Source organism: Macaca nemestrina, chromosome 2 (assembly GCF_043159975.1).
Source record: "Macaca nemestrina isolate mMacNem1 chromosome 2, mMacNem.hap1, whole genome shotgun sequence".
NCBI lineage: Eukaryota > Metazoa > Chordata > Mammalia > Primates > Cercopithecidae > Macaca > Macaca nemestrina.
This window is the reverse complement of record NC_092126.1, coordinates 117,393,382-117,409,090: the sequence shown is the minus strand read 5'-3', so window position 1 is coordinate 117,409,090 and position 15,709 is coordinate 117,393,382. Positions and strand designations below refer to the sequence as shown.

General features: G+C 51.2%; 1 protein-coding gene across 5 annotated transcripts in view; it reads left to right on the top strand.

Annotated features, from left to right (window-relative positions):
• Window positions 1-36: 36 nt before the first annotated feature.
• Window positions 37-15,709, top strand: part of LOC105480576 (choline dehydrogenase) — a 34,542-nt gene continuing 18,869 nt past the window's right edge. The window contains exons 1-3 of one of the 5 annotated variants that reach the window (XM_011739672.3): window positions 71-374; window positions 5,029-5,174; window positions 6,387-6,457. The gene's annotated coding sequence lies outside the window, so the exon portion shown is untranslated. Of the gene's footprint in view, window positions 375-493; window positions 636-1,615; window positions 1,777-5,028; window positions 5,193-6,386; window positions 6,458-15,709 lie in introns of those variants that run through there. The other 4 variants (XM_011739669.3, XM_011739671.3, XM_011739674.3 and 1 more) reach the window with 4 other exon arrangements.

Here is a 15,709-nt window from a genome sequence, read left to right as displayed (position 1 = left end):
GCTGGCCCCCTCCCAGGCTGGGGCAGGTCGCAGCGCCCTCGCCTGCCGGGACTCGGAGGAATGGGCCGAGTCCGAGCGCAGGCGGAGCACCGGCAGCCGCGGCGCGCGGCGGCCCCCGCGCACACGTGCGTGCAGTAAGCCAGGTGCCCCTGCTGCACCCGCCCTCGGGCTGCGCGCCCCCCCGCCGGAGCCCAGCTAGCCTCGCCGCCCTGGGGCCGACCTGGTCGGAACGGCCGCGTGCCCCTTCCGGACAAGGAGAGCGCGCGGGGCCCCGGCGCCGCCGGTTAAAGTGCCGCGGGACAGGGGCCGGGCCGCGGCCACCCGCTCCTCCCGCTCTGGCCTCGACTGTCGGGCCCTCGGCTGAGTCGCCCCGGGTGAGTAGCCGCGGACGCGCCCCGACGACCCCACAGCAGCGCCGCCGGGCCGGGAGCCCGGAGAGGCCTGGGGGCCGGAGGTTTGGGGCCGGGCTGGACGCCGAGACCCGGGCCCGCTTTACACAATCGCCCCGCCCCGCGAAGCGAAATGGGTGGAACGCGGACTGCCGGAGCTCACTGACTCCTTTGAGGGAGCAAGTTCTTTCAGCTACGCGGTGTGAGAGCGGTAGGAGTGCCCGCTGCCCGACCCCAGGCTTTCTGGTAAATGTCTGTTTCCACCAAGTGAGTTCGGACAGCAGCACCTGGGGCTCCCAAAGCGGAAGCCGTCAGCACTGGCGATTTGGAGCTGCGCTTCTCAAATTTCCCTGGCCTGGGATCTTTGAGCACCGCCTAAAATGAGATCCAGACGGCAGGTCCGGGTCAGGCCCGGGATCTGCATTTAACGAGCCTCCACTCACGCCCCCGTAATTCGTGGGTGGGTGGCCCAGGGACCATCCTTTGAGACACAGTGGTTTGGGGGAAAGTTCACAAAGATCAGCTGGGCTAACAGTGGAGCCACAGAGGCTGGAACTGCTGCTTCAGCCTCCTCGGTTTGCAAACGACAGGGTTGTGGTGACCAACTCAGGGCCATTTAAACTTGTAAGCAGAATGAGTTCCATTCTACAAATGAGAAGACGGAGTCCTAGAGAGGGGTATGGAACTTAGGGATGTGTTGTCAGCTGGTGAGAGGTTGTACTGAGTCAAGCAGCTGTTTTAGCTGAGGCCCTACTTGTGTGCCAGGCCTGGCCCCCCTGCCAGCTGGGTTAGGGCTTGCATGGACTGGGGATCAGCCAGAGGTTTGGGCTCTGGCATGCATACGTGTGGAGTTGCAGGTAGCATTTTCAGAGAATTGCTCCGGTTCCTGACCAAGGAACTCAGTTGAGGTTGTGGCCGCACCCCTGCCTGGGGCTGGGCCACCCTGAGCCCCTCATTCCACCTCTCTGAGTTGCTTTGGGCCCTGTGGCCCCTGAGAACATTTTCAGCTCTCATAGTCATCTTCCTGTTCAGCAAATACGTGCTGGGTGCAAAGGTGCACGACACATGGGTGCTGGCTGATGGGTACTCCTGGAGTGAGGATGAGTGCAGTGAGAAGTATTTTCAAGGACACAAGTGCCCGCCCTGCTGCGGAAGCTCAGCTGAAAACAGCCTGGTCTGCAAGCTCACGATTGTGAACTTTGGCCGGGCGCGGTGGCTCAAGCCTGTAATCCCAGCACTTTGGGAGGCCGAGACGGGCGGATCACGAGGTCAGGAGATCCAGACCATTCTGGCTAACACGGTGAAACCCCGTCTCTACTAAAAACTACAGAAAACTAGGCGGGCGAGGTGGCGGGCGCCTGTAGTCCCAGCTACTCGGGAGGCTGAGGTAGGAGAATGGCGTAAACCTGGGAGGCGGAGCTTGCAGTGAGCTGAGATCCGGCCACTGCACTCCAGCCTGGGCCACAGAGCGAGACTCCGTCTCAAAAAAAAAAAAAAAAAGATTGTGAACTTTGTCCCATGGTGCTGAGGAATAATGGTACAGGCTTAGATGGTCATCAATTTTCAGTTTTACAAAGGCCACCTGGGTGGCTCTGCAGGGCAAGTAGAGGGCTCGTCCCTCTGAGACAAAGGAGCAGGCAGCCGTTCACTAACATGCGTTCATTCCGTATCTGATTCTGTACTGTGGGCCAGGCTCTGGGCTGTGCTGGCTTTTCAGCTGTGTGCCAGGGCAGGCCCTGCTGTGGTGAGCTTGGTGTTGTTTGGCACACGGGCTTTGAGACAACCAGGGGTGCAGAGGTTAGGCCTGGAGACAGGGTTCGTCAGTCAGACTTTCTCAGGGGGCAGTGGAGAGGAGAGGAGGATAGAGCCCTGGGGAGGAGGGCTTGCCGGAGGAGGTGGGGAGGTCTAGGAGGGGCTGCAGCAGGAATGCCCAGTAGTGAGGGAGGAGCTCATGGGGTCAGATGGGGCAGAGAGACCAAGGGCACTGAGGCTGGTTGGTGGCAGTCACAGGTAGCCTTGGCAAGAGGAAAGGGGAGGTGGTTTTGTAAAAAGAGAAGGGCCGAGGTTCTTTCTCCAGGGGAAGAAGTGTCAGGTGAGGGTGGTCTGGAGGTGGCTGAGCTGTGAGTAAGAAGGAGGAGTACCCAGGCAGGGGCTGCCAGGCAGACCCAAGACACAGCCCAAATGGCTTTCCTGCTGTCCTGGGTTCAGGATGACACTGCCCTGGCCTCCTGGGGCTTAGGGATGGGGTGAAACCTGGTTCAGTTCCATAGTTGGGGCTGTGGAGTGGAGGAGAGGGTGTGACAGGCCCTGCAGCCACAACTGGAGGTTGAGGTGGGCAAACAGGGTGTGTCTGCCTGTCCCCTGGGGGGGTTCCCCCGCCCCCTGCCCTGCTGGCTCAGAAGGCCATGCCTCAAGTAGTCCTGCATGAGAGGTCCCAGGTGGCCTGCTGGAAGGGACACAATTTATTTGGGTGCCTAAGCCTGATAACTTTGTGGCTTTTTGAACTAGAGGCTCTGGCAAGTCACTGCTCTTCTCAGAGTAGTTTCCTTTTCTGTAAAATGGGGTGGTGATAGGAGCGATGAAGTGATTTGAGTCTATGAGAGAAGCGACCTTTGGAGATTTTCTGACCTTCTCCCTTCAGTCATAAATTCTGCTAGGTCTGGGTTTCTGAAAGAGTGACCAGACAGTGTGCGTTCTTGTGTGGGGGGGGGGGGCGGGGAAGGGAGGCTTTCTAGGTGCTCATTAAATGCTTGAATGGATGAATAAATTAACACCTACCTTCCTCCAAGGCCAGTGCCTGTGACTGCCCACCCAGGGGAGCTGGTTTGAACTTCTTCCTCTTGCTTCACAGGCAAAGCAAAGGTCAGGGCCTCTGCCAGAGCCTGGAAGATCACTGGGTCAAGTACCCATGGCCCTGACCCAGACCCTAGGGACAGGCTCTGTGCAGCCACGGTGTAGTGAGATGCCTGGCTTCCAGACCACCTGGTTCTGTGACTCATTCACCATCTGTTGGCCTTGAGTGAGGCTCTTGGTCTTTTGGAACCTCAGTTTCTCCATCTGTAACATGAGACTGACATCAGTTCTGCCTCCCCAGCAGGGCTGTTAGGAGACACAGAAGAAACAGCAAATAGGAAAGCAAGTTGAAGGATTTAAGAGTGCTGTGTAAATTTAGGGGCAGGAGAGGCAGAACCAAAAAAAAAAAAAAAAAGGAAAATTCCCTAGGACCCAAGAATCACGGTAATCCCCAAATTCTGTCATTGTTATTCAGACCTTTGCTTCTTTGCCTGATCCATCCCTGGGAGAACAAGGCCATCAGGGTTGTTGACATGTCCCGCGGGTCCAGCTTCCACCCACACAGGTGGAATTTTCCACTTCATTCTTTTGCAAATATTAATCAAAGCCCTGGCTGGTCAACAGTGGATTCATTGTCTCCTGAAGAGTGAGCCGTTTCTGGCACATACTGGCTGTCTCCCAGGGACTCTGGTGGTGAGCCTGAGCTGGGAGAGGAGCTGTTAGGAGCACTCCTGGCATCGGTGCTCCCTCAACCCCATGTTCTGCTCCAGGTGGTTAAGCTTGGTCAACTTTAATGCCTGCTTTGAGGGAAAGACCCTGAAGCCACACGGAGGGCATGCACCCCACTGTTCCCAGCAGGGCTACCAAACCGCATTTTCTCTGCTCTAGTAGGAGGGGCTGACCCAGAAAAGCCCACAGACTCAGGCCAGGTGTTAACTCAGCTTTAATCCCACTCGTCCTGGTTCCTAGGAGAAACCCCTTGAAGTCACATACATGTGTTCTGTTCATGGCTGTGGTCCCTATGCCTTGTCTCCTGGGTACTTGCATTGATTTTCACATTGTTGTTATCACCCTGGGGTCTCAAAGAAAGCCTGGAATGCAGAGGAGGCAGGAACTGTTGTTCTCTCAAAGCTCCATCTGTAAACAGGGGTGATGAAGTTAGCCTCACAAGGCTGCAGGGAGGACCACCCTGTCAACCTACGTTGGGCCCTATGTTGGGCACATGCAACAGGATTGATGGTATATTTTTTGATCCATGATACTTGAATGTATTTGTTATTAATAATATTATTGGTCATAGATATAGCATCACATTCCACACTTTATGGAGGAAGAAACAAGATGAGTGAGGCTATGTAAGAAGAGGGAGGATGAAACTCAGGCCATGCTGTGAATATGATAAAATCACTATGTGGTTTGGTTTTAGCTTTGTGCTTTGTTTTTCTTTTCTTTCCTTTTTTTTTTTTTTTTTTTTTTTTTGAGACAGAGTGTTGTTCTGTTGCCAAGGCCAGAGTGCAGTGGTGCAATCATAGCTCACTGGGTTCAAGCAATCCTCCTGCCTCAGCCTCCCAGGTAGCTGGGACTACAGGTGCACATCAGCACACCACCATGCCTGACTTTTTCTTTCTTTTTTTATTTTTATTGTTTAGAAATGGGGTCTTGCCATGTTACCGAGGCTGATATTGAACTTGTGGCCTCAAGCAATCCTCCTGCCTTGGCCTCCCAAAGTGCTAGGATTACAGGCATGAGCCACTGCACCTGGTCCTTTTAATTCTTTGAAATGTATTTTTAGCTCTTGGCCCTCAACAAAACCTATGAAATGAGTGGTTGCGTTTTCATTTCATAGATGAGGAAACTAAGGCCCGTGGATGCTAACCACGAGTGAGCAGAGTGGAGACTGCAACCTAAGGATCTTGACTACCAGCCACTTTCAATTCTCTTTCAATGTAGTAAAACTTGAACATGGAACACCAATGCATGAAACTGACACAGGTGACATTGCATATTCATGTGAGTTTAGTTTGTTTATTCATTCATTTATTTATTATTTATTTTTGAGACAGAGTTTCGCTCCTGTCGCCCAGGCTGGAGTGCAATGGTGTGATCTCCGCTCACTGCAGCCGCTGCCTCCTGGGTTCAAGTGATTCTCCTGCCTCAGCCTCCTGAGTAGCTGGGATTACAGGAGCCAAACACCACGCCCGGCTAATTTTTGTATTTTCAGTAGAGACAGGGTTTCACCATGTTGGCCAGGCTGGTCTCGAATTCCTGACCTCAGGTGATCCGCCAGCCTCGGTCTCCCAAAGTGCTGGGATTACAGGCGTGAGCCACTGCACCCAGCCTGTGAGTTTATTTTACAACCTTATATTTGTGATTTTTGTGTGTGTGTGTATCATAGTTAGAACAGTGATACCATTTTCAGGAGCACACTAGAAATCTGGGGCCATGGGTGCACGTTGATGTCTTACACTAGCCCCAGCTCCTGATTTATTTCAGTATTTTAGTGATAGAGTGATTTCCAGTTGATACAAAGAAGCAGTCAGTTTTTCAAACGCTCACCTTGCAATCTGAGGACCCTCTGCGGTTAAACCCATCCAGAAGTTTGAAGGGGAAACAGCAGTGGGCATGTATGTGAAAATTGGCTGGCTAACCATGGCTGGCCAAGGTGCTTTGACCAGCAGGGGCACCCAGCACACAACCTGGACCTTGCAGTGAGCTATGATCCTGCCACTGCACTCCAGCCTGGGCGACAGAGGTATCTGCTGGAAGTGGCTCTGCTTGTACTGGTGTGGAAGTGTGCCAATGAGCGCAGAAAATCAAACAGGCTTTGCAGCGCCTGTGATGCGTTTATAGGAAGCACTGGAGTCAGCACAGAAGATGGTGGGAAGAGAAGCTTTGTCCTGGTGTCTCTGGCCAACCTCCTAAGCTGATGGATTTGGGGTCTCCAGGGGATCCATGTCTGGTCCATAACAGTGCTTCTCAAACTCTCCATGGTGAAAGACTAGATGATTGTTTTTAAAATGTTAATCTTTCATGGGCCAATTTTTAAAATATGATGAAAATTGTTATAAGAAGATTGAAGATATATAAAAAGATAAGCCCGTTATCTGCTTATTAGACTCGACAGACATGAGGTTGCTGTGTCAAATGATAAAACTGTAAACGTTTCTATCCTCTGACTTTTGATTCTGTACTTATCTTTCTCAGACAATCACAAAGAGTGCGTAGGCCAGCCCTGGTCACTGAGTGCACCGTATCCTGTCACTTCTGCGTGTGAGGTGGGTATTTTTTAACTGAGATTTCAAAAAAAAAAAATGGGTTAAAAGTTTACTTGAAAAAGGAAGCTGGCAATGAGCATTTGCAGAACACCCCAAGCTTCTGGGGAATCGTTGGAAATCCCTCGCCGTCCACCAGGCCCTGTGCCACAGAAACGCTCCCACCTTTCTGCTTTTCCTCACTTCTCTAGTGGGATCTGAGATTTCAAACAAACAACTACAAAAATCCTTTTTATCATGGAAGATTTGAAACCTATATAAAATTAGCCAGAAGAGATGATGGAGACGGGAATTTTGTGTTCTCATCACATAACTTTGTTAGCATCACCTCGTGGGGGTCCTGTTTTGTATGTCCCACTAATCGCCGGGGTGACTGTAAGCCAAATCCTAGATAGCTTTTTTTTTTTTGAGACAAGGTCTTTCTCTGTCATCCAGGCTGGGGTACGGTGGCAGGATCATAGCTCATGTAACCTTGAACTCCTGGACTCAAGCAGTCCTCCCACCTCAGCCTTCTAACGAGCTGGGACTACAGGTGTGTGCCACCATGTCCAGCTAATAAAAATTTTTGTAGACATGGGGTTTCAAAATGTTGCCCAACCTGGTCTTGAACTCCTGGCCTCAAGCAATCCTCCCACCTCCACCTCTGCATCCCAAGGTGCTGAGATTAAGGGGTGTGAGCCACCACACCCAGCCTTAAATATTTATCTTTAGAAATAGTTAGAAATAGTTGAATTATTCTCTTCTGGTTATTTTGAAATGTATAATAGATTGTTAACTACAGTCACCATACTGACCTGTCAAATACTAGATCTCATTTCTTCTGTCTAACTGTAGATTAGATATTTCTTCTATCTAACTGTATATCTTCAACCCCCCATCCTCCCTTCCCTTCCTGAACTTTGATAACTACCCATCTACTCCCTGTCTTCATGAGATCCACTTTTTTAGCTCCCCCACTATGAGTGAGAATGTGGTTTTTGACTTTCTGTGCTTGGCAATAATATTTCATTTAACATCATGACCTCCAGCTCCATCCATGTTGCTGCAAATGACAAGAACTCATTCTTTTTGACAGTTGAATAGTTGTATATGGATCATATTTTTAAAAAATCTATTTGTCCATTAATGGATACTTAGGTTGATTCTATGTCTTGGCTATTTGGGAATAGTGCTGCAGTAAACATGGGTGTGCAGATATCTCTTTGATATATTGACTTCATTTCTTCTATATACCCAGCCCAGTAGTGGGATTGTTGGATTATATGGTGTTTCTATTTTTAGTGTTTTGAGGCATCTCCATATTGTTTTTCATAGTGGCTGTACTAATTTACATTCCCACAAACAATGTACAGAGGTTCCTGAAAGGGTGAGTTTAAACAACATAACCACAGAATCATAGTCACATCTGACAAACAATGATTTCTTGACATCCTCACATACGTACTCAGTGTTCAAATGACCAGGGTCCAGTGAAGAACAGTACATTCTCATGGTTGGATCTTGCTCCTCTCACAGCCTGTCGGCTTCCCTTTCTCTCTCTCATCTGTCTCTCCTTTATCCATTCTATACTTGGATTTATTGTTGAAGAACTGCGTGGGGTTTCCTTGCGCCTGGATTCTGCCGATGATGGACCTTTGCAAGTTGCTCTGACCTTTGCGTTTCCTGTGAGTTGGTGGATTGATCTAGAAGTGTGATCAGATTCAGGTTTGAACTTTTGGACAAGGATGTTTTGTAGGTGGTGTTGCATTCTCCCGTTCAGACCCCTGCCTGGACTGTATGGAGAAGTCGGTCTTTTAATTGCCTCCTGTGTGTGAAGTCACCTTGGTGAGTCCCAGCTGACCCTCACCCATATCTTTTTCTCCTTCTGCTGGTCCTGGCTCCCCCTTGTTCTGAGATCACCCTGGCTGCTCTGTGGAGAGCTGGTTCTGGGGTGGCCTGAGGAGGCAGCAGTAGTAGCCGGGACACTGCTAGGACGTTGTGGGGAGGGTCCCAGTAGAAGATGATGGGGCCTGATCCAGGTGGTGTCCAAGGGGTGGACAAAAATGGGCGGATTCTGCAGCACCAGCCTCATCCTTATGAGAGAAGCTACTACCGCCTAGGCCTCAGCTTCTGTGTCTGCTTTTCCTCCCCGGATAGTGCATTGTTATATACCAGTCACATGACAAGCGTTTATTGAGTGCCTACTGCGTACCTGGCTCTGGGGGCTTCCAGCTCTCCCCCACTGCTCTCTGTAAGTGAATGCACATGGTAGGAAGAACAGCTCTGTGGATGGGCTCTGCCAGGTGGGAGCTTGGTAACTCGTGGCTTCTGAAGCCTGCCCTGTGCCTGGCATGAGGAAGAGCCTTCAACTCCCCTGGAGAGGGAACAGCAGTTGTCTTTCTCTTGCTGCTATGTTACTGCATAAGAGCGGGGACACCAGTGCCTTCTGTCCCCTCGGCCTGCCTCTGGCTGTGCTCTGGCTTACCCACACCCACCTCCCCACTTTCACCCGAGGCCCTCTATGCCACAGATCCCACTCACCCAGGCACAGTGCAGCCCGGAGTGCAGGGAGTTCACATCTGGAGCGGAGTGGCCAGTCTTCCTCAGGGGCCAGCCTGAGGCACTGCATCCCCTCACCCCCTAGTCTATCAGGTGCTTGACTCTGGGAGGGGCCCCTAAGGGATTCGGGTCTCCCCAGTAGCGACCTCTGTTGCACCCTGCCTCCTACCCATGGCTGGGCGCCCGCAGCACCTGCATAGACTGGATCCACAGACACGCCTGCGAGGGAAAGAAATGGTAGGTGACCCCGAGGAGCCGTCCCTGGAGGTTGAGTGGCCTGGGCCCCCCACCCCTGTCTGGGGGTTAGAACTCCAGGTTTCCAATCTTACATTCTCTCTCTCTCTTTTTTTTTTTTTTTTGAGACAGAGTCTCACTCTGTTGCCCAGGCTGGAGTGCAGTGATGTGATCTTGGCTCATGGCAACCTCTGCCTCCCAGGTTCAAGTGATTCTTTTGCCTTGGTCTTGAGTAGCTGAGACTACAAGGTGCGTGCCACCACGCCCGGCTAATTTTTGTATTTTTAGTAGAGATGGGATATCACCATGTTGACCAGGCTGGTCTTGAACTCCTGACCTTAGGTGATCTACCTGCCTCAGCCTCCTAAAGTGCTGGGATTACAGGTGTGAGCCACTGTGCCTGGCCTCCCACCTTACATACACTCTGCTTTTGGTACAGACCACCGTGAAGGTTTTAGAAAGTGGGGAAGCAGCTAGAGAGTGGAGGGGTGTGTGCGGCGGGCAGAGGCCTGGAATGTGGAGCACAAAGTTCCCAGGCTGAGGAAGCACCCACTGTGGGGCAGCAGAGGGGAGGCAGGAGGGCAGACTCACTTCGGAGGAGCCGCAGGCATCGGAGGGGCCCGCAGAGGCCAGCGCCCACGCCTTATCAACAGGAAACCCCTGCCCTGGGTTACACGGTGAGGCCTGCAGAGCTCTGATGTGATGTCAGACTTCAGGGCTCCCCCTTGGGTTTTTTTGGCAGCCTGTAGCCTCAGCCCAGCCCCATCTGCCCCTCTTCACCAGGAGGATCCAGAGGGCAGGTGGGCTATGCCCGAGCAGCCAGGGCACAAGGCCAAGTGGTGGGGCCTCGTGCACACTGTCCAATATCATCTCCCAGGTAGCAGTTTCCAATTCAGTTGTTAATTGTGTATCAATATGTGGGAGAAGAAATTCCTGGGAAGATAAAGTTGACACTGAAGAAAATGCCTTTTTTTTTTTCCTTTTAGAGACAGGGTCTTGCTCTGTTGCCCATGCTGGAGTGCAGTGGAACAGTGCTAGCTCACTGCAGCCTTGAACTCCTGGGCTCAAGTGATTCTCCTGCCTCAGCCTCCTGAGTAGCTAGGACTACAGGTACACACCACCGTGCCTGGCTAATTAAAAAACAAGTTTTTTTTAGAAAAAATTTCTGGGTCTTGCTGTGTTGCCCAGGCTGGTCTTCAACTCCTCAATTGCATCAAGCAATCCTGCCTCAGCCCAGAAGATGCTTTCAAAAAAATTGTTTTAAACTTTTTAATTGAGGTGCAACAGACATACAGTAAAGTGTCCATCGTGTTGGTTTTGATCTGTGTGTATGCCTGGGTAACCACCACCAGGTTTGGATCCCGAACATTCCCAGGGGGTGCCTTCTGTTGGTCCTGGCACAGGTGTATGAGCTCAGCATCCATATCTCAGGCTGCCCAGGTTGGGTTTGCTGTAGGCCGCGTGCATCCTCATCCCCTGCATGTGTCTCCTCGGCCAGCATGACGGAGCGCCAGCCTCTGGCCAGGCTCAGCACACGGTGGGAGTGGGGCGTGGAGCCCTCAGCCAGGGATGTGGGCCTTCCACAGCTCATCTCACTATTAGCCTGTTGAGGTCCCAGTAAGTGGCACAGAGAAGTCCCAGGATGGATGTGGTCAGTGGTGAAGGAGGTCTTCCCAGGGAAGTTCATGCCCGAGGGAAAGTGAGGAGTGAATAGGTGAAAGGAGGTTAGGACCTGTACCTGGAGGAGGGAACAAAGGCAAAGGCCCTGAGGAGGAAGGGAAGGTGGACCAGGCACCTGGAGCCCCGGGAGTGAAGCTCACAGTTGGATGATGGCCACAGAGGCAGGGGCCTGGCCTGATCGGGCTTAGAACAAGAGGGCCTGGGGGGCCATGAGGAAGCTTGTCCCACTGTCTTAGGGAGGTGGGGGGCCTGGGTTGGGGGTGGCATGAGATTCCTGTGGGAGGAGGAGCAGCTGCCAAGTGTTGCTCCCTGGACCACCACTGCCTCTGGGCCCAGCCAGGTCTCATTCTCAAACTGGGATCCTTCCCGCCCTGGGCCACTGCACTGCACTCCCCTCAGCCCACCACAGGGCTGGGTATTCAGATGGTTGTGCTCCTGGGAGTCTCTGCTGGGCTGTAGGAAAGCAGCCAAGCCTTCTCGGCTTGAGACTCCTGGCATGGGAACTTGGTGTCTTGCACCCTTTTGTGTGCTGACTATGACCTTTTGGCTCCTGTGATGTGGCTTTGTTGGTTGGGCCTGTGGTGGAGGGGGTCCCAGCCTTTGGCTTGACATGGGGCAGGGGTTTCCCTCTCTGTGACACGGAGCTGATGGTGATGGAGTGATGATGAAGACCTTCCACCCCACCCAGCATCTTTGGGGGCTTAAATGTGCTAACCCATGTGATGTGCTCAGCAGGGGTAGCTGATCCTCTTAATATAACTCAGTTTGGTCCCCTGGTTTAATGGAGCTGTATGATCAGACAAAGGCAGCCACAGAGCAATGTGTTCTTACCCACACGAAGCCCAGCCTAGCATGTAGGGAATCTTGTTCGAGGTTTCACAGAGGTTGCAGGTCAAAGCCAGTACTAGAAGGCCAGATGGAAAAAAGCAGGTGACCTGCCCTGAATCCTTCTTTGGTGAATGACCCCCAGATGGGTAAAGGTGGCCATGGCCCTTACCACACCCCAAAAGACTGTCATCATCAGCCTGGCCCATGGGCACAGGTGGTGAAGGTCAGTGCAAGCCTGGGGCAGTGCTGACTTCAGGGTGCCGAGGCTCAGGGCTGTAAAGTAACTTTCTGGGCTTTGAAGCTCATGAGTAGCTGAGCTTTGTGCTGGGACTACCCAAGCCTTGTCCACCATGGGCTATGGTGGCCACTTCTTAAATGTGTTAACAGGGTTCTTTTGTGTGGATGGACTCACTTTTTTAATGGGCAGTCCCCTACTGGGGGAGTGTTAGGTTGTTTGTAATTCTTTGCCGGTGTAAACAACACAGGGACAGGCCCCTTGTGCTTGTTTTCCTATGGTTGTGCAGAGCTCTCTCTTGATTAAATTCCTAGAAGCAGGATTGCTGAGACAAAGGGCTGTACCTTTAAATTACATCTGTTTTTCTGGAAATGCTGACGCACTCCCAGGCTGAACCCAAAGTGGAATCATAGTTTATCATGGGCCTTGTCCAGCCTGAGCTCCCCAAAGGCTGAGCAAGTTTTAGGCATCATTTTGCATGCAGGACTAGGCTGGTGTGGCTTGGCCTCGCTCCGGAGTTCTGTCTTCACCTCTTGGGCGACCAGTGAAAGCTAGGACTGTAGTGGCCAAAGGATCTGATCCTATAGGGTGCAGTACACTGCACTGGCCGAGAGCTAGAAAGAAAACACGTGTGCACACCAAGATGTGGTGAGGGAGAAAGTGCTGCTGGGAGGCCTGCGCAAAGGGCCCTTTCAGGAAGCTTCCTCAGTACTCCAGCTGCGTGACTCTGTGGGCAGATGTGTTGCAAATATGGGTACTCCTGGAATGGTGCATAAGCATTTTCTTCCGGGCGTGAACCTTTTGCAACTTCACTCTACTAAAGTTATAAAATGTGTTGTGCAATTGGCCACATGCTCAAAATTACATGGAAATCTGTCTTGTCATATAAAGCAATCAGTTTTCTGACCACAAAATTCAGCAAACTTTTCAATAGCAGTCTTTGGCTCCCTTTTTTTTTAAGGAGTCTCGCTCTGTCCCCCAGGCTGGAGTGCAATCTGGGCTCACTGCAACCTCTGCCTCCTGGGTTCAAGAGATTATCCTGCCTCAGCCTCCTGAGTAGCTGGGATTACAGGTACCTACCACCACGCCTGGCTAATTTTTTTGTATTTTTAGTAGAGACAGGGTTCATCATGTTGGCCAGGCTGGTTTTGAACTCCTGACCTCAAGCGATCCACCCGCCTTGGCCGCCCAAAGTATTGGGATTACAGGCCTGAGCCACTGCGCCTGGCCAGTTTTTGACTACTGATTTGAGAATTTGAAATGAGAATTGTTAGCTGTTGCTACAAAGGGCTATGGCAATGAAAGCCACCAGCCAGAACCAGTAGGAGGTGGTGGCCCCCGTGTTTGTTACTCCTCTCTCTGCTTGATCCACCCACTGCGGCCATCACTGGCATTGGGGGCGGGGGTTTCGAGTTGACCGAAGCCTTGCCTCCCGCACAGTAGCGCTGCAGGGACCAGGTGTCCAGCACCAAGGCCAGCTGGCCAGATGGAAGGTGTGGCTTGGTGGGGCTGCCCAGTGCCACAGGAGGCCTCATGTCACATGAATCTTTTCATCTTGACTGGAAGGTAGAGCAGGCAAAAGTCTCTTCTTCCTCGTGCATGGTGGCTGGCAAAGCCACATCGTCCTCTTCTGGTCCAAGCACTAGACTGGGCCTGGGCATGGTTGGTTTCAGGAAGCAGAGTGGGCTAGGGGTGCAGGCAGGACTTCGACGCCAACACACGGAAATGAAGACGCATGCTATCCTGTCTTTCCCTGCTCCCATTCCTGCCCACCTTCCATCCTGCCAATGCCAGGCAGCTCGTTCCCTGCCCAGGCAGCCCAGGGAAGTGGAAGGGGCTGCTTCCCTGGAACTCCTGCCCCACACCAGTCAGTCTGCCCACCCACCCACCCAGCCAGCCTGGGAGGGCACTAGGCTAGCAGCTTAGGAGGCCCCTCCCTTGTGTGGGGAGGGTGGGAGTGTCAAGGGAGGTGTTGGAGCAGAGTTGTGATACGGGGTGGGGTTTTCAAATGGTTGGGGCCCAGAAGAGTAAATGACCTGGCGCCACCTCAGGACGAAGAGGTCTGTCTTCACTCCTGCAGGGTAGGCTCGCTGCCCCCTTGCGAAGCTCCTTTGTTGCCTCTTGATCTTGTCGATTTTAATTATTGTCATTTACTGCAGACCCTCAGTAAAACTACACAACAGCAAACACACATGTGCCTGTCATCTAGATCAAGAAAGAAAACATGACTGGTGCAAATGAAAACCCCCAGGAATACCTCCCTGCTCGGAGGTTACTACTACCCTCAAGTTTCTCTATACCTTTCTCCTTCATAGGTTTGATTTACTTAACAAAATCTAGAATTCAGTTGCATGTAGGATTTTGTTGGTGATTTAACCATTTTAAGCGTAATTCAGTGGCATTAAGTATTTTCACAGTGTTGTGCACTCATCACCACCACTATCCATTTCCACATTTTTTCCGTCACCTCAAACAGAAGCTCTGTTCCCCCAAACAATAACTCCTTGTTTCCCTTCCCCTCATCCCCTAGTAACCTCTAATCTATTTTCTGTTTCTATGGATTTGTCTGTTCTGGGTAACTCAATGTAAGTGGAATCATACAATATTTGTCCTTTGGTGTCTGGCTTATTTCACTTAGCATAATGTTTTCAAGGTACAGCCAAGTTGTAGCATGTGACAGAATTTCATTCCTTTCTAAGGCTGAATAATATACTATTTTTTATACACACACACACACACACACACAGAGCACATTTTGTTTATCTACTCACCTATTTTTGTTTGTTTGTTTTTGAGACAGGGTCTCGCTATGTCACCCAGGCTGGAGTGCAGTGGCGCGATCCTGGTTCACTCCATTCTCCTGCCTCAGTCTCCCGAGTAGCTGGGACTACAGGCGCCCGCCACCATGCCCGGCTAATTTTTTGTATTTTTAGTGGAGATGGGGTTTCACCGTGTTAGCCAGGATGGTCTCTATCTCCTGACCTCATGATCTGCCCGCCTAGACTTCCCAAAGTGCTGGGATTACAGGTGTGAGCCACCGCGCCTGGCCCTGCTCACCTGCTGGTAGACATTTGAGTTGTTTCCACCTTTTTGCTATTGTGAATAATGATGCTGTAAACATTGGTGTAAGAATATCTGTTCAAGTTTCTGCTTTCAGGTTTTTGGAGTATATACCTAGGAGTGGAATTACTGGATCACATGGTCTGTATTTAGCTTTTTGAGGAACTGCTAACCTGTCTTCTACAGAATTTGCAACATTTTACGTTCCTACCAGCAGTGTGCAAATGTTCCCATTTCTCCATATCCTCATCTCATCAACACTTGTTACTTTTCTCTTTCTTTCTTTCTTTCTTTCTTTCTTTCTTTCTTTCTTCCTTTCTTCCTTTCTTCCTTTCTTCCTTTCTTCCTTTCTTCCTTTCTTCCTTTCTTCCTTTCTTCCTTTCTTCCTTTCTTCCTTTCTTCCTTTCTTTCTTTCTTTCTTTCTTTCTTTCTTTCTTTCTTTCTTTCTTTCTTTCTTTCTTTCTTTCTTTCCCTTCCTTCCTTCCTTCCTTCCTTCCTTCCTTCCTTCCTTCCTTCCTTCCTTCCTTCCTTCCTTCCTTCCTTCCTTCTCTTTCTTTCTTTCTTCCTTTCTTCCCTTTCTTTCCTTTCTTTCCTTCTTTTTGATGGAGTCTAGCTCTGTTGCCAGGCTGGAGTGCAGTGGCGCCATCTCGGCTCACTGCAACCTTTATTATAGCCATCCT